Here is a 19,950-nt window from a genome sequence, read left to right on the forward strand (position 1 = left end):
ACTTGTAAAAGTACCTGATAGGCAAGCACTCCATATGTGATATTTTCTTGGCACAGTGATGTAGGGCAGGAAATAAAAATACACCAATTCAGTTAGGCAAACAACAAACATGCCTTGGTAATCCTAGGTATGATATAAGCAAGTTTCAAATTATTAAAACTGAACATTATTGAAAAACAGTGGCAGGGAATCTTTTTGAGCCCAAGGGTTCAGGTAAATAAGCATGCTAGAGGCCACAGAACACCATATGAGGGGTGCACCCCAAATAAGCAGGAAAATCACACTTAATAATGAGTTTGCCAAGGCCACATGTTAGGTTCAGAGTTTATGTCATGCTATATGTAGATTGTTTGGTCTTGGCTTTAGCATGTTTTGTGAATCCTATCAGTTATGGCTTATTCAGTTAATCATGGTTAAAAAACCAAAGCTGAGAATAACGTGTAAATCCAGCCGCACACTCTAGTCACATTCCCATTCATTGGCAATAATTCAAAATAGTTTCCAAAGGAGTCATTTGAGACTATTTCTGATGCAACAAGGAGAGGGGTTTTTTTTTTGAGGGAAGAATCAGAGTTTGGTGAGAGAAACATTAGTCCTTTCCTTCCCATCAGTGCCCCCGCTCCCAAAAATATCTCATGTGAAGCTTGTAAAACAGCTGCCACTTACTTACTATTTAAAGACTTACCTCAAGGTGGGGAGAGTTTTTAAGTCTAGTTAGTTGCTGACAGGAGATAATAGCTGGGTTCATTGTTGTTAATCACATTGCTGAATAAACCGTACTTGTCTGGATTCTAGGTTCATGCAATCCACTAAATTGTAAATCTTAGTACAATTTATAAACCAGAAGGGCTAAGTTCACACAACAAACTAAGCTAATTGTGACTTGTTTGTTTTGTCTGAATACAGTCAATAACGCTTTTCACCTTTTGATCTAGATAAATGGGTCCTGGTCCTGGGGAATGGGATGCAGGTCTGGGAAAATGGGGTGGAGCCTAAGGAAAAGGATGGAACTTGAACAAGAAGCCAGTGAGAAGAGAGGCCATGCCTGACTATATTGTATTTTTTATGATGCAAGGATATTATTGCTCTCCATTTGACAAAGTTCCCAGGCAATTCTGATTTGTTTTATGTACAGTTGTTATCAGACCAGTATGATTCCATTTCTATGAACAGTGGAAATTCTGTTCCACCGTCTGGGAAAGCAGACAACCTTGATCCTATCAATGACTTAGTCACAAACTGTTTTATTTTGTTCCATCCACTGCTGGTTTTTGGATTCTGGTCAAGTGACCGTAATAATGGTACATATGTATGAGCTGGATGTGAAATTCCAGCAGGCTGGAAGCATTCCTAACACTTCATATAAGAAAGGTAAAGGTAAAGGTTTCCCTTGACGTAAAGTCCAGTCGAATCCGACTCTAGGGGGTGGTGCTCATCTCCGTTTCTAAGCCTTGGAGCCGGCGTTGTCATAGACACTTCCGGGTCATGTGGCCGGCATGACGACTCGGAACGCCGTTACCTTCCCGCCGAAGCGGTACCTATTGATCTACTCACATTTGCATGTTTTCGAACTGCTAGGTGAGCAGGAGCTGGGACGAGCAACGGGAGCTCACCCCGCCGCGCGGTTTCGAACCACCGACCTTCCGATCAACAGCTCAGCGGTTTAACCCGCAGCGCCACCGCGTCCCACTCATATAAGAAAAGGGGTTGGTTAAACATAAGCAAATCAATTATGTGAAAGTCTGGGCTACAAAAATCTTCAAAGACATAGATTCATTAAATGTATATACTTTGCCACATCTCATAACTCACAGTGGTTATGTTTTTCACCCATATTATTATAGGGAAACTTCAGAAAATGTATTTGCACCAAGCTATGCCATCTTTTAATTTTGGGACAAGACAGAGCTTCTGTACAGCTCCCCTACTGCATGCTCAGGAGGGAAAATTTTGCATCTTCTCCTTAAATGATGTCATAGGCAGTGGCAAAAAACAGAGCTATCCTGAATATTTACTTCTCCAAAGCAGTTGAAGGCATGGGAACATTGCCCCACTATTAACCTAGAAATCTTAGCTAGCTGAGAAAAAAGAAGAAAAGAAAGCTTTCTTTGGCTCTGTTATTGTTTTATGTACAATGCCATATCCAGCTAAGTGAAAAAAAAGCTGTTGTAAGGCAATAGTTATTGAATCTAAGAGAATGACATCCCAGCAAAGCTTTTCTCTGTCCCTGAAGATTTTGAGCCTCTCTTCAACTCTCCTAAGGATAAGAATTTGGAAAGAGGAAGCCAAGTTACTGCTTAGTTCTGGGAACTGGAATGAATTATAGTCATACACCTGCTATCTGTTGTGGAATCAAGCCCTAGTCATTAATGCAAACTGAAATACACTTCTGTATTGCCTGCTGCAACAATCAGTTGCTTGCACCTGACCACTAGAAACTGCCACAATGAAAAGGAATCATGGTGACACAAGATGTTACATCGAAGAGTTTTGCAGCTTCCTCTCTTTGTGACCAGCTTTCCTTCTCTTGCAAGGAGGAGGAGGAGGAGAAGATGGAATGTTAGCTGGCTGCATTTATATCATAAATGTTATTGCATAACAGTTAGCTGGTTTTGTGCCCTCCTGTTGATCACCTGGAGGGAGCACTGGTTGCATCATGGGGAGTGAGTAAGGACATTTGAAAATGTTTTTGTGTGTTTGGGGGCAGGGGTGTGAAATGAAAATGCCCTTGGAGAGGCTAGGAAAGAAAGAACATGATTAGCTAAACCTTGGAAAGTCAAAGGAGATGCCACTCAAAAGAGAAAAAGAAATACCATGAAAACAGTTTAGGCAAATACTGTCCATAGAGAAAAGAAAACATCTCTAATTTGATAAGCTACCTGTGCCCAAAATTCCAGACCAGCCCCACCATTAGGTAAAGGCAGATGGATGAGATTTCATCAGGAAGTAGGTGTTGGAGAGGAGAGCTCTCCGTGTGCCCTGCCTCTTGGTCTGTACCTTCTCAGCTAGCCTGCTGCCTTCAGTGTGGAACATGGGCCTATTACCAGTGCTAAATTAATTTTGCATTAACTACTAGAGAGGTCATGTTCAATACCTTATGTTAGAGTAATGGTACTATCAAGACAGGATTTCAAAGCAGTAAATCTAGAGTTCTCTTCTCCAAACAACCAGTCCCCAATATCTAATTTTAAAGGAAGTCAAACAGTACAGAGTGCCATCTCACAAGGCCATTAAGTCCAATCTTGAATGTTCTTCATTTATCAGACTGCTTGGATGAACTCTGCAAAACCTCTCTTTCTACTCAAACACTCTCTTTTGCACTGGGACTCAGTATAAACAGTATATTCGTGCTTAATTCCAATTCTAAACTGAGGGTTGGACTCTTACTGTCAAACAGAAATAAATCAGCAGTGCCTCTGCGCTTGCAGTCGGGTAAGGTATATGCAGATGATACATTCACAAACTTGCATATATACACACAGACATATTCATACATACATAATTGTATGTGTACGGATATACATGTGCAGACAAAAAACCTTTTTAAAGTCGGGGGTGGAAAGTACACACACCCAGAGATAGAAACTTTTAAATCTAGCCACATATAAGTAATATTATAAATGTAGTTTTAAAACCACATAAGCATATGGAATATATATTTTTGCATAATAATTACAAAGCAAACATCTACAAAGTCTCCATATTGAGCTTGACTCCTGGTAACTTCACAGATGCAGTATGCATTTTTCTTAGCAACAGTACAATAATAGTTTGTGTTTGCCTTCTTCTGGGATGCTTTTTTGACTTTCCACTCTTGTGTCCAGCCCAGGGATTTCCTGATGGTGTTGCAACCAAACCCTGTAATCCCATGAGATTTTATGGACTTTTTCTCAAGTTTTATTTATGTCTGAGGGACATGTCCTTCCTCAGCAACAGAATGGTGATGAGGCAGCTGTTTTGGGTGGTGACATTCAAGGAGTGCCTGTCATGATGGACATAGTTTATGTGGGTCAGATTCTCATGCCACTTTGGCACCCTATGAAGTGGGAGCCCACTTAGAATCCATTGGATCACCATAACTTATATGTGTATCCTTGCGTTCCAAAAGCGATATTGATCTCACAAATAAGATAACAGATTGTAGAGTGCTTGATTAGAAAACTATGGTAGCTTACTCGTGCTGCTCTCCCATTGATCTGGAAAAGATGGGGCACACTCTTGCTCCAGCAGAAAAATTAATGCTGCTGCTGTTTGTCTCCTTTAAGAAACTTTAGCTACATGAGGAATGCGCAGCTTTCAAAGGCCTCTTCCTTTACTTTGAAACAAAAATGCCAGGATGATTCCAGCATTCCCTCTTGAGTATCTGATGCTGACTTCATCTCACAATCAATGAAGCAGTTTAATGCCAATCTTGCATGTTCTGCAGAACACCCAGAAATCAGGTATTATTGCTACCTGGCCACTTTCAGGGAAGCATGTTCTCTGACACAGCCAGTGTGATGTAGGAGTTGAGCGTTGGACACGTTTCTAGCCCACCCCTGGCCTGGAAGCTCCCTGGTTATCTTTGGGTCAGTCATTCTGTCTCTCAGCCCATTCTACCTCACAGAGTTATTGTTTTTGCAGACATAGGAGGAAAGGGTGCTATGAATGCCATCCTGAGCTCCTGAATGAAAGGCAGGTTTTAAATCTCATAATCATTTAAAAAAATGCAGCCAGCCCAGCCTTGATCAAACACTGGGAGATTCTCAAAGGGAGTACCTGGGCCTTAGGAGGCAATGCAAGAAATACAGGCAGTGGTCTTTTCATCAGCCAGTCTTCAAACAAAGTAATTGAATGCCTCGGTGAAACTGATGCTGAAGTTAGCACTGTAACCTTCACCAGCTTTCCACATTCACAATCTTAACATGCCTATCCACTTAAACAGGCTTATTGCTGGGTGGGAAGAAAATGTATGGTGGCTTGCAGTGAATTACCACTCATTCTACCCACACACTCTAACAAAAATTCCACTATAGTGGAATACTTATAAATGCAGATAGAAGAACTATGGATGACTCCATAAAAAACTAATAGATTTTCTAACCAGAAAATATCCCAGAACGCACAGAGTGGATACCATTTGTTCAGTGGAGTTAAGAAACAACTTTTATTAGCTTTTCTAAGAACCAGTAAAAACCTGAATTCAAAGGTGGGTCACCTGACCGCTGGTTTGGAGGGGATGTTCCTGGATTTTATCATATTTTATATTTTTGTTGTTTATTTATATTTATTGTTTTTATAATTGTATCAAATTTTAACTTGTAAACTGCCCAGAGTCCCTCCTTTGGGGGGAGATGGGTGGTGATAAAAATTTAATAAATAAATAAATAAATAAATAAAATAAAATAAGAAAACTGCAGCAGTTGAGGGGTTGAAAGAGACCACTAGAGAATTGAGAAAGGAAAAGGAAAAGTAGGCAAGAATGCAACCTACGTTTTAAAAAGAACTAATATTTGGAAGCAATGATTGTCTTTGGACAGTTGACAAAGAATCTCACATAGAATGGGGTACAATAATCTAATCTGGCTACTGTATTATAAAGACATCAAGGCCCATTTTCTATGATAAAAATGTCACAAATAATGGCGTATATCGCTGCCATCAGTACTGTTAATTAACCATCTCTATGCTACAGTCTGGAGTCCCAACAAGCTGTGTGACTCAACTTGGATTAAAAGAAGACACAATCTCCCATGGAGCAAGCAGTTCACCATAGTGCAAGCAAAGCAGCAACTGGAAGGGAAATGAGAATGGAGGAGGCTTCTCAGTTCAAGGACCATGCTTTGTCTACTTCTAGGATAAATAATATGAAAAGTAGGGAGATTCAGCAAAGGGTGTGCAAGAAAAACATAAAGCTTGATTTAAAGGAAAACATATGTGGTGTGGTAGAACAGTTTGAATCAATTTATGCATTGAGAGTCTTTTACTGCCCCTTAGAGTTGATCAATTGTCTTAACTGGCTGCAATCTACTTGCCATAAACCAATCCGTTAGTTCCTATCCGTGTCTTGTATTCCTTGAGAAGGTAGCAGCAACCTGAGTTCTTGAATGGGAGGGCCTATAATGCTTGAGATGGATTTTAAAAGGGTTTCTTGTTATACCGTATGGAGTGGTTAATTATCCTTCCATTTTGTGTTTAAGTATTTGTTGTACAAAGTGGAAAAATAGGCAAGAGGAAACAAAAGGTGATGCTTTTGCTTTATGGTGCACTCTTGGCATCACCAGTTCAGTCTGGTGAATTACAGACAAGACTTTTTCCACTTTTAGAAGCTGAAACAAATAAATATAGCATAAGGGGGCAAAGTATAATCACAGTTTCTTGATAGTTTCATTTGAATGGCAACTGTTTATTAAAATATAACATTAGCAACCAGCCAGTTTAACAGTTTTCTGAATCCATCAGCTTTCAGAACAGAGATAACAAATGAAAACATAATCCATATAAAATTGTTCTCTGAAAACAATCTGTCAAAGTGAGCTCTCATCTGCAAGAGAATTTCTTCTTAAACAACAGTCTATACCTACTGAAAGGAAGCCCCCTTGATCTCAATAGGACATACTTTTGCATAAGAACCGGTACTATCAGGTAATAGCTGGGTGAGCAGTATGCAGACTTCCAGATATTACCGGACTGCAAATTCTCATCATGAACCATTATTAGCCATGTTGATTACATTATTATTATTATATACACAATGTGAAATCACAGCTGCTGTTTTTTAGCTGGTGTTGGCCTTCATTCATATTGAGTTCTTCCCAAGAACCTAGGATGTTGTAATGTATCGGCGTGGCATATGTACGGATCCAAGCACTGTGGTCTTTTGTAATTGACAGATGGAAATGTTGTCGATGCGCAGATTTTCTAAGTGCCGTCCAAGGCTTTTTGGAATGGCACCCAGTGTGCCAGTCACCACTGGGACCACCACTGCTGCTTTATGCCCTAATCTTTCAACTTCAGTTTTCAGATCTTGATACTCTGTGAACTTCTCCAATTTTTTGTCTTCTATTGGATATCACAAAGTATCAAGATCTGAAAATTATTATTTCTTTTAGATTTTTTTTTATCCCTTTATTATTTTTACAAATAACTCAAGTTGGGGAACATACCTAATACTCTTTCCTCCTCCTATTTTCCCCACATCAACCACCTTGTGAGATGAGTTGGGCTGAGAGAGAGTGACTGGCCTAAAGCCACCCAGCAGGCTTTCATGCCTGAGGCGGAATTAGAACTCATAGTCTCCCGGTTTCTTGCCTGGTGCCTTAACCACTTTTATTGTTATTTTATCCTGCCTTTATATTTGGTCAATGCAAGGTGGCAAACACACATAATACTCCTGCCTCCTCTTTTCCCCACAATAACAAGCCCGTGAGGTGGGTTGGGCTGAGAAAGATGGAGTGGCCCAAAGTCACCCAGCCAGCTTTCATGCCCAAGGGAGGCCTAGAACTCACTGTCTCTTGCCTTCTAGTCCAGCACCTGAACTGCTACATCAGATTGGCCCTGTGATGGGAGTTGAAGTTCAACAGCCTTTGGAAGACCACAGATTCTCCATTCTTGATAGGACAGTCCTATACTGGGCTCTTGCTCCTTTTGATAAAATCTAAAGACAAAATCTAATGTCCCAAAAATGTTTGCCTAATGGCAAAACTTATTAAACAACAAAGTTACATGAATACTGCAGAATTATATCGTGTGGAATGCATTCGAAGATATCTTTGTTGTGATTATGGAACTCACGGGTGGGCAAAAAATGGAATAGAGAGTCCTATGCTACTACTCTCTTTTCCCTTCTCGAGCATTTTTAAGGCAGTGCCAGTAAAATGGGTTTGAACGCGGTTCTCTAACGATGCAAACATGCCTTGAACATAACTAAATTTTTAAATCACTAGTCGGTTTGTAAAAGGAACATATGGTAATCTCAAGTACAGACTCACCCCTCCCCCCTTTTGGTGCCTTTTCATAACTTTTAACCCCGGAAGGAAAAGCCCACTCTCCAACCACACTCTGCACCTCCATTCGCCAAGTCCCCTTCCATCGTTACCCGCCCCCAGTAGGAATACTAATGAAGGTATGCAGCAGTGTTTCGCGCCTATACACCATTACACCACACGACTCATCAACGCATGCGCACTCCACGCGCTGAGATCATTTCTCTGGAGCGCTTCAGAACCGCCCACCCCCTCATCGTTCTGATCGGATTCCGTCACTATAGATTAGTTGGCTCCTTCTTTTTTAGTCTTCCATGGAACTCTATCTTTGACATCGGGAATTTGGGGTTACTATATCTAGAGGGGGGGGATCCAGATGGCTACTAGGGGTGGGTGGGAAAGACCTAAAGAAAAAATGCAACCCTTCGCTGCCATCTCACGGTCATCCGAAGTTTTGCATCCCGGGTCTGATAGACCGAGGAGAACATAAACTAGGCGACACCAGGCCAGCAGATGCGTGATGGTCATTAAAAGCGCCAGGAATATGAAGCGCATGCTCACTGAGCTTTTTTGACCGTGGCCTATTGCGCATGCCCGTCACCGGTCCGCTTAGTCTTTCCAGCCAACGCGAAGTGCGCTTGCGTAGCAGCGCTTCCATTCTTACCAAGCCCAAGCTGCAGTTTTATCAGCAACACAGGGGCGGAGAAAAGCATCAGCCATGCATTGCAGTTGCAGCAGGAGCAACAGAGGCAGCGGCATCAGGAGCAGCGCGGATTAAATATGTCTGTTGCTCCCACTCGTCTGAATGTATCTTTCAGGACGTGCAGGGGTCCAGATACCTTTGCACCCTCCTCCCGTGTTAGCGCCGCCGCCGCCGCCGCCGCCTCCAGGTAGTCGACCCCCCTCCCCCCGCCCGGCGCTTGCACTGTCATGTTGCATGGACTTTCTGCAGGGGTGGGTGGAGGGCTTGGGTGCTTGGGGGAGGGGAAATCGAAGGCCGGAGGGGGAGAGGAGGTGTGCGGGACGCGAGGGGGAAGGGAGCATTGTTTGGATGTGCGTGTGTGCAGGGCTGGCGGGGCTGAAGAGCAGAGGGAGGGATCTGGTTTAGGTGATAAAAGAGTACAGTGGAACAGGCAGTAGAAGTGCGGGCGCGCGGGCGCTCGGGTCTTGGTGGCCGCCTCGTTTATCTCGGGAAGGTCACGGTTTGATTTTGCTTCAGATGCGGGAGAGGGAGAAAGATCGGAAGCGGCTGCACAATGGGCGGGCAGGGTGAGGGAAACTCTTTCAGAAAGTGATCTGCGGGGTGGGGGGATTTTCCTGCTGATCCTCCTTTCCTTGGGATGATTGATGCGAGAACAAAGCAAATCCATTCACTATAACTGCATGTCGATAGACAGGCGGAAAGTGGGTTGGGTGACCGACTGACTCTCTCCTCTCTCTTTTGCGTGTTTTTCTGTTTTCGATCTAAATTGAAGGAAGATTACCGGGAAAGTGCAGCTTTTGTTTTACCTCCGCCACTCCCTATTGTGTATAAATCAGAGATTCAGATTTGTGCTACAGCCATATACAATCATAAATTTACCATTTAACCTTCCTGCGAGATCTCTTTCCTTAACTGCTTTTTGGACATTCGGTTTTTGGCTTCAGTTTCCCTCTCCAAAATGTGTTGTCACATTTCTGTAGCAGTCCTTAAATTAGCTCTTTGTGCATCTGTGTGTGTATAAATTAACTGGGATTTGTTATTTGGTTATAAAATGAAGCTGTATAATATTTCTCAGTTATTTCACTATATTTGAGCCTCAGAACTTTAAATGATGTGAGGTTTTGGGTTGTATTTAGTTTGGGTTCAACTAAATAATTGTTGGATTTGCACCATTTCTCTTAAACATCAGTGGTATAACTACTTCCTCTGCCCTTTCCAAATGATGAGTTTATCGTGCAGCAAGTGTCCAATTTCTATAATTGATTATGTGCCATCAAATCAGTGTTGACTCTTAGAGACCACATATATAGACTTCTTTCAGGATGCTCTGTCCCCAACGTGGCTCTTCAGGTCTTCCAGTAGTGCACCCATCATTACTGCAATCAAGTCCATCTATCTAGCTGCTTGTCATTTTCATCTCTTTCCTTCTACCTTTCCCAGCATTGCAGACTTCTCAAGAGAACTAGGTCTTCTCATAATATATCCAAAATACAATAATTTGAGCCTGATCATTTGTGTCTCAAATGAGAACTCTGGGTTGATTTTTTTCTACGACCCATTTATTTGTCCATGATATCCATGCTATTCTCAGGAATCTTCTCCAATATCAGAGTTCAAAACCATTGATACTCTTTCAATCCTCCTCCTTCAGAGTTGAACTTCTGCTTCCGTAGAGTGTGACAGGGAAAACCAAAGCCTGCACAGACCTAATCTTTGTAGATATATACACATCATGGCATCTGAATATCTTTTCATTGCTACCCTAACAAGTGCTAGTTTGCAGCATATTTCTTGACTGTTAGCTCTATTACTGTTCATAGACCTTCCTAAAAGACAGAAGATATTTACCACCTCAATATCATTTTCAATTCTAAGGCTGGGTGGAGTACTTGTGGTCATTAGTTTGGTCTTGTTTGCATTTAAGCTTAGTTCCATTCTTTTTACTGTGCTCTTTGACTTTCATTACTAGAACATTTTCAGTGATCAGAATAGTATCACCACCACAGCACAGGTTATTAATGTTTCTTCTTCCAGTTTTAAAAACATGCTCACCTTCTTCAAATCCAGCCTCCTTCAATATATACTTAGCATATAGATTAAGTAAATAAAGAGAGAGAATACATCCGTATCTCCTGTGCTGACCTGGAGCCCCTCTGTTTCACCATTTTCCATCTGGACTGTGGCTTACTGTCTTATGCATAGGTTTTGCATGAGGACAGTGAGATAGTCTGGGATTCCCACTTTCTTAAGGATATTCTACAACTTGACATAATCAACACAACTAAAGGCCTTTTTATAATCAATAAAGCGCATATAAACTTTTTTTGGGTGTTTTTTGGCGCTGCGGGTTAAACCGCTGAGCTGTCGATTGGAAGGTCGGCGGTTCGAAACCGCGCGGCGGGGTGAGCTCCCGTTGCTCGTCCCAGCTCCTGCTCACCTAGCAGTTCGAAAACATGCAAATGTGAGTAGATCAATAGGTACCGCTTCGGCGGGAAGGTAACGGCGTTCCGAGTCGTCATGCTGGCCACATGACCCGGAAGTGTCTATGACAACGCCGGCTCTAAGGCTTAGAAACGGAGATGAGCACCGCCCCCTAGAGTCGAATTCGACTGGACTTTACGTCAAGGGAAACCTTTACCTTTAATTACTCAGTGTGCATCAACAATAATATCTCTAGTTCCTTGGCCTTTTCTAAAACCAGTTCAAACATCTGGCATATAGGGCTGTAACCTGCATTAGGTGATCCTAACCATTATTTTGCTAATATGTGAAGTTAAGGATATTGTATGATAGTTTGCACACTCTGTTAAATCTCATTTCTTTGGTACTGTATATAGACTGACCTCTTCCAATCTGTTGGTTACTGTGTCATTCTCTAGATTTGCTGACACAGTTTGGTTAGAATTTTTATTGATTCTTCTTCTGTTGCTTGCCATATTTCTGTAGATACTCCATCAATTTCTGTAACCTTCTGATTTGATAATGACCAGAATGTTGATCTAATTTCACCTTCTGGTACTACAGTTCTTGTAAATGGGGAATATTTTCTAAGGTATCTTGAATGTTGTCATTTCTACTGTACAGAATTTCAGTATTCTACTTCCATCTTTGTTTGATCTTTGAATCAGTTACTATCTGTCCATTGGCATCCTTTAGTATACCATTTCAAGGTTGGCACCTCTTTCTGAATTCAAAGATCTTTTGGAAGGCTTTCCTTGTTTTTGTTTCTGTTTTCATCTTTTATGTCTTTACAGATGTCATTGTAATACCGCTTCTTGTCTCTTCTATCAGCTCTTCGAAATTCTTTGTTAAATTCCTTCCTGAGATCTGTTTGGCTTTGGCTTCTCCTCTCTTCTTGGCAATTTCTACCATTTGTTCAGATATCTAGTTTGGTTTTTTCTGTGTCTTGGTTTTTGGCAGTCTCTATTCACACTTACCCTGAGCAACTTCTTTGATTTCATTCCACAGTTTCTCTGGTTCTCTATAAATGAGATTCAGGGCTTCAAAGCAATTGCTGATGTTCTCCTTGAAAATGGTGGGTATATGCTCAAGATCATATGATGGGAACTGGTTGGCTTTCTTCTTTAATTTAACTTGGAACTTGCACATGAGCAGTGTGTGATCTGTTCCACAGTCACCACCTGGCCATGTTTTCATGCTATAATTGAGCTCTTCTACCTCCTTGTACGAGTAACATAGTCAATTTGATTTCTGTGTACTCTATCAGGTGATACCCAAGTATATAGGCATTGTTTTGGATGTTGGAAGACTGTGTTAGCAATGAAGAAACCATTGGACTGGCACATATTGATAAGTCGTTCTCATACTTCATTTCTTTTTCCTAGGCCATATAGTCCAACTCCATTCTCCTCCTTAATATTTTCAACATTGAAATCTCAGCCTCCAACCACAAGCTATACATCTTGCTTACCTGTTCTGTCTATTCAGATTGAACTTTCTTCTGCATTAGGGGTTGGAGCATAAACTTGGATAACCATCATATTAAAGAATTGCCTATGATATTATTCAGTCATTGACTGCATTGCACCCAAATACTGTCTCTGCCATTTTTTTCCTGACTATGAAAGCAACACATTACTTACTTATTTTTCATGTCCTGAGTATTAAACAGTATGATCTTCTGACAGAAAGTATCCCATTCCAGTCCATTTCAGTTCACTGATGCCTAAGATGTTAATGTGTAATCAGTTCATTTAATCTTTCACTGGATTGAGCTTTCCCATGTTCATGCTTCTTATGTTCCATGTTCCCACTGTAATTCGGTCTTTGCAACTTCAGATTTTATTTTCCTGCATGGCAGAACCAACAACTAGACATCCCAAAAGGCTTAATCTAGCTACACCATAAACACCATTGACACTCTGAAAGATCTTCAGCTCTTCCTCAATAGCATATTGAGTGGTATCTGACCTGAGGGACCCGCTGTCTGGCACTATATCATCAATCACTGTCTTATCTGTGGTTTTCTTGGTAAAATTTAGAAGTGGTTTATCATTGCCTTCTTCTCCTGCACAGTATAAAATGATGCCTTTGCTGTTGTTTTCCACTCTTCCTTCCCAGGAACAGTGCTCTGCCATGATGAGGCAGCATGGCAAGACTTGAGGAGAATCCAGTTGCTATGCAGTTGGGCAATTATGACACATCTCTGCATAAAAACAATATTTTTATTTTCAGGTAGCTGTACATGTGTGATCTCTGATGATCTCTTTAACAAGTTGATGTCTTCCAAGTATTTGTGTTATAATTCTCATAATCTTGATCATTGAATGTGTGGTCTGGTCTAATGGGGAATTTAGTCTAAAAATCTGAAGGCATGAGGTAGTCTATCATAGTGTTTAGCATGTCACTTTTTGAAATTATTTCTTTTTTTTTTCTTAAACCACATTATCTCAAAATGATGAGATTTTTTTCTCAGCATTTATTTGATGATGAAATCCATATTTTAGCTAACTTTCAAGACCATAGCCTTCTAAGTCATAAAAATCTAGTAAACTCTTACTAAGAATATATTGAAGATAAATAATAAATAAAATTTAAATCAGCTAAAAAATGTAACTTTGTGAGCAGTGCAAACTCTTTAATCTCACAACACATGGACAGACTCAACCATTGTTTCAACTTGGAAACTGAGCATCCTAGACCAAGTTAAATCCAAAAATGCTAGGGAATTCCTGGAAGCTTGGCACTCAGACAAATCAGCCATCAATAGACACATAAAGATAAGCCACATTTACACACCATTCAAAAGAGACAATAAAAAAGCTGAGAAGAACACAAAAAGACCTAAGCACATCCTTCTCAGCAGCCAATACCCAGATAAGCAGGAATTAACACCAGACAAACAATCAAGTAGAAAACAATACTCTAATCAAGTGACTACTAAGGAGAAAGCCACACCCCCACCAACACTGGCAGGGCAAGCTACTGTATATAAACTGGGAGCAAACCCCACGCTCACAGATGGTATTACCCAGTCGGGTAATGAAATGTCTGCAAGCAAACAACCAAGCTCAGAGAGCACCAAGGACTCCACATTTTGGATTGTTTCCATAAGTACTGACACAAATTGATCCTGCAAAAAAGTTCTGCTAATTTAGAGCATGCGCTTTTGGGGGGAAAAGACCAATTGAGCAAAAGCTTTTATGTATAATTAACAAGGAAATTCTCAGGAAAGTTACCTGTGGCTCTCTATAACTTACTTTCCTTGATACTATGACTGAGCAGCACCTTGAGACCTAAATGGTGAAAAGGCTTAATTACATAATGGAAAATAACAATGATGGAACGTATGGGTTGCATTAGCACAACACAACTAGCTGAGTCTATCACTATTCCCAAGTATAATGACTTACCCAGTGATCCAGTGGCAGACAACTGGTGAAAGCTGAACCTGTCCTTGTTAAATAGAGAGCAGCCATCCCAACTAGCATCCCAGCTACCTTTTGATTTGACAAGTTTCTCCAACCCAGAACTCAAACAATGTTAAAATGCATGGGAGCTTGATCAGGGTTGGAGCGAATGGGGGATCGTTCAGGGTCAGAGGCAATGGGAATATTCACTGGGTGTATGTGTGTTTGTGAAAACTGAAAAATACACCATAAGGATCAAATGCCTGAAGCAGATGCTGCTCTAAACTCTTGTCTCTGTGTCCCTCTGTTTCCAGATGCTGGAAATAATGTTAACCACAAGTTAACCTTCTGTTTTATCCTTATATAAACCCTCTACTTCGATACTTTCGATTTTGGGGGAAGAGCATGATCCTGCCCCAGGAAGGAACAAGTTATTGGGTATATAACCCAAGAGGTCTTTAACTAACTTGGTTAAACATGTTATGGGATTGTAGTCATTTTGTGAACTTCATTATCCTTAATTGTCCAAAGTTTCCTGGTTCTGTTACACTTTTCCCTTGCTATATCTTATGCCAGGAAGTGCCTCTCAGAACATTTTAATGCAACATTTGTCCTTAAAACTACTTTTTTCAGATTCCTTTGAATCATTCTGGTCCGGGGATGGAGAATCATTTCTAGTTCCTGTCTGTGATGTTAGAGACCACAAGCCAGAAATGAACTTGGCCACTGCTGGCATGTACCCTTCATGTGCAGACAGAATCTCTCACTCAACTTACACATATACCTATACTCTCATGGACACGCATGCAATTCTCAGGATTGCATCTTCCATTAGCTTCTCAGCTGAGAAGGGTCATTTTCTTTCCCCAGACTGGAAAAAGGATCCTTTCTCTGCACTTGTCAGAATTGGCCTATTGAAGACACATGCCTTATTCTGAGAGGACCCCCATGTTGCTGTGTCCATACATCCTGTGAAGCCATTCCTGTAATGTCATTTGACTGTTTATGGCTTAGCACGGAGGTTCCCAAAGTTCCTGATGCCCCTAGCAGTTCCCAGACTGTGCTGCAGCACCCCAGGTTGCCACAGCAAACTCACTAATTTTCATTTATTAAGTAGTAAAATATCCTGCAGCACCCCTGTGACTTTGCTGTGGTGCCCTGGGACGCTGCAGTGCACAGTTAGGGGAACGTGGGCTTAAAATATAGTGTGAACAAAGCACTTGTAATCTGTAAATGATACCTTATAGATTAACTATTAAACTTCGGCACACCATGTCAAGAGTAATCCAGCCATATGGTTTGGCATGCTCTGTGAAGTCCCCATGGAAGTCACTGTCACAGTGGATTCCTTTGAAGACCAGACTCCTTAGAATGAAGCATTCTGTGGGAGAGGGAATGTGACATACTGTAGTTCCCAGAAATAAAGGAGATCAGAAAAGATAATCCTTTTTTCTTCTTCTCTTCCATTTCTCCTCTTCTATAAGAGGAAAAATGGCAAACTTCTCATCTCCTACAGAATGAATGGGCCAACCGCAGTAGGTAGTAGATTCCCCCCACCTGCTGTCATCTTTTATAACTTACTTTAACTAAAAGTGCATGCACTTGGAACAGTGATCAATATTTCCTTACTTACCCAAGTCTGCTTAGCCCTTTCTTCTCTTGTTTATTTTTTCTGTATGTCTGTTTCAATTTGTAATCTCTTAGGGGAAGAGCCTAACATAATAGTGATTTCTACAGGGCAACATGCAAATCCTAGATAGCACCCCATAGCTATGTACATACGTAGTTAATAGAAAAGTAAAGATAGCTGATAATTCATTGAAAATACAATAAGCAGTTGCTAGGATATTTTTCTACAGATATTTGGCCACCTTTTTCCCCCCGCTATTCTGTGCTTCAGTAGTAAGGATATGGTTTTGGTTCAAAAGCTTGATGGTCCCCAGGAATCAAGAGGTCATGTCAGTAGGAGAAATGGCATGGAATGATCCAGTGCAAGATCTGAAAATTGTGTTATTAAATCTGGTGCACCTTGTGACCAATCTGGAAAAACCTTGCACTCCAGTGACATTCCTGAAATGATGCTTACAGCAGGAAAACTTTCACACATGCAGCTTTATATGCATTGATTTTCACATGAGCCAGGATCTTGCATTATTAAGGTCCTGGCTGATGAGGAATCCTGTGCGTATATACTTGTATATAGAAAGGCTTCTCTGCTGGCATAAATGATGTCATTTAAGTGACATTGGCAATAGAATTGACTTATCCAGGGCACTTACATAGCAAATATTTTAGATTTAATTGCAGTCAGATGGGGGTACTATGGTAAGTATTGGGTGAGCCTCCACTTGGGCTGTGATAAGGTAAAGGTAAAGGTTTCCCTTGACGTAAAGTCCAGTCGTGTCCGACTCTAGGGGGCGGTGCTCATCTCCGTTTCTAAGCCTTGGAGCCGGCGTTGTCCCTAAGGACCCGTCTGTGGTCATGTGGCCGGGATGACTCACGGAACGCCGTTACCTTCCCGCTGAAGCGGTACCAATTAATCTACTCACATTTGCATGTTTTCGAACTGCTTGGTGTGCAGGAGCTGGGACGAGCAACGGGAGCTCACCCCGCTGCGCGGTTTCGAACCGCCGACCTTCCGATCGGCAGCTCAGCGGTTTAACCCGCAGCGCCACTGCGTCCCTTTGGGCTGTGATAGGCAGTCCATAATTTGGCTGCCATGTACATAGAAAATGATTTCTATATGAGCTGTAGCAATCTGGGATAATCATCTTTGTATTTGCATGGTTAATTTAGTTACAAGTTCTGGAGGAGGAAGGCAGGATATAAGTTAAAAAAAAACACTTTTCAAATATAAAATGAAGATAGATGACTTAAACCAGCCTTCCCCAATCTGGTGGCAGTTAGATATGGTGCAACTACAACTTTTAGGATTCTCAGCTCACATGCGTAGTCAAAGCTTTCACCAGCCTACTTTGCAAATCGTATAAAGAGGTGTCATTCAGGATTTCTTGTCACAGCTGTTCCATGTCCAGATCCTTCTCTTGATTTGTCTTTTGTATTCCCATTTTGGTAATCTCAATTTTGTGTCTTCCATGCCTTCAAAGTCAATAATGTCTATGTCAGGTGAACGTTTTTTAAAGTTTTTCTCCTCATCTTCTAAAAGTTTATCCATTGGAATCTGTATCCTTTCTGAAATACTAGTATTAATATCTCAGTCCAGTTTTCAAAAACCTCTTTAAGATAAGAAAAAGTTATAGCCAGCTTAGCCATTTTAAGTAGACCTCGCCCTCCCCCATCTAAATGATTGCAGTTCATTAGCTTCTTTATTACAGTTAGTGATTATTTCATGTATTATTCCATAATTGTGTTTCAGGAATGTATTGTTAATGAAATTAAAATGGGTCTAGCAAAATAGTTCCCTAGAAAACTATTATTTGACTAGTCCTATTGAGACAGATTGTCTGGGTAGAAAAGCAGAAGACTGTATTGTTTCCTGGCAACATTGGCAAAATACCTTCAACCTGTCTTGCTTTGGGATTTGTTTTAAATGCTTCCAATGAATGCATTTATACTCTGATTTCATGACAGTTCAAGGCAGAATACAGCTATGAAATGCAAACAAGTTCTCACATTCCTGCTTCTATGATCCAGATTATTTGGAAAAAACAATTAAAGTGAGGAAGCAATTAGAAACCACACCCATGAGTTGCTGAATATGTAAGCAAGAAAAATGCCTTTTTATTTGTAACAGGTAGTATTAGCTGCATTAACATAAGCAAGGCAACATTTAAAAAAGATATAGGGCAATTATTGTTTAAAATAGAGTTGTCTTTATCTTTTGCTTTTGGTATTCAAGGAAACCTGGTTGAATGTGATCTCTATTTTTAGTATCTCCAATTCTGTCTCGCTTTCATTTAGCAGGTGTAATATGGCCATATTTTATAAAGAAATAGATTGTGGGGGATAACATGGTTGAAGTGGAATACTGGAGAAGTATTGTTTGTCCTAAGGATTTATTTTTGCATCTATAGATTACTCCTGTCAACCAATTCTAAGCAATGTATGGGAGTGTTTTTTGAACATTTACTAAAACGTAATCATTTATTAAATCTGTGACAATAAATGACAGTAAAGAAACATGATTAGAACTGGATTAGTATCTTATGTTTTAGCTTTCTAAGCCACAGATATCAGTTAACTCAGTTTTTTTCCCATAAGACCCACTCAGGTTTTTTTCCCAAAAGACCCACTCAGGTTTTTTCCCCAAAAGACCCACTCTTTTCCAGAGTATTGCACCTAGCCTTATTAGACATAATGGCAGAACTACACAGAGCAATTTTGTCATGTTTCCCCTCCTCCCCACCACTTTTGAGCCAAGATCCCAATTATTCACATAATATATAAAAAGCTGGCACTTTCCAAAATAGGCAACAATTCTTCATGTCTGTCTGATGAGCTTTAGAAGACTGCTGCAGGCTTGTACTTGCTTACAGAAATTTAAGATCTATTGAGCTCAGTTTCACTTAAATCTGAGTAGACACATTGGTATTGGTCCAGAACAAACAATAGAGTCTGTGTCCACCTTTTACATGTTAAGTCATTTACTGTGATGTGAGGAGGTAGTTATTTATTTAGCTTTTTCTTTTTTAAGCCGATCAGAGAAGCATACGAAGTGTAACTTCCTCTCAAAGAAGATGACACATGAGGAGGATGGGGGAACAATCTGCATTATGGAGCCAATGAGCTTGCACCAAAACAGATACTTGTGAACCAGTCAAATTTATATGTAAATTAGACATCCAGCACTTGCAGGCTGGCATTTCTTTTGCACTGCAGTAGATCTGTTACTTGAAAAAATGACATCCACAAAGACTATGAATTTATCTCTTTATTTGATGTGTCTCTGGCTTGTCCTCAAGGATCTTAGAATGGCATCCTTGTTCCCCCACATCAATAACTGCATGATATATATGGGGCTGAGTGTGTCTGACCAACAGTCATCTAGTGAGCTTGCTCAGTTGAAGGTAGACTTCGACTAGATCTTCTGGTCTAGCACCATAACCACTGCATCACTATAATTCAGAAAAAAAAAAGGAGTTGGATTGATTCTAATGTATAGACTGCTGCTGTGTTAAAGTTCTATACAACTTGAATTGGCAGGAATCAATCTTGGCATAATGGTTTGCTATCCCTATTGCTGATCCCTAACCTGCCTCTATTGTTTCTATTCTGAAAGACTGCCAAATGATGCTGTCCTGATTAGTGAGCATGCCACTCATTACAGGCAAGGTGATTAGTTTTCCTTTCTTGCTTTGCTGCCATTCCCTTTCATCATGTCACCAGCCAGCCAGGAAAACATAGAGCAGTAACAGCACATCAGCAGAAATGTGTTGAGGTCAGATGAAATTGA

This window comes from Candoia aspera, chromosome 1, assembly GCF_035149785.1.
Source record: "Candoia aspera isolate rCanAsp1 chromosome 1, rCanAsp1.hap2, whole genome shotgun sequence".
NCBI lineage: Eukaryota > Metazoa > Chordata > Lepidosauria > Squamata > Boidae > Candoia > Candoia aspera.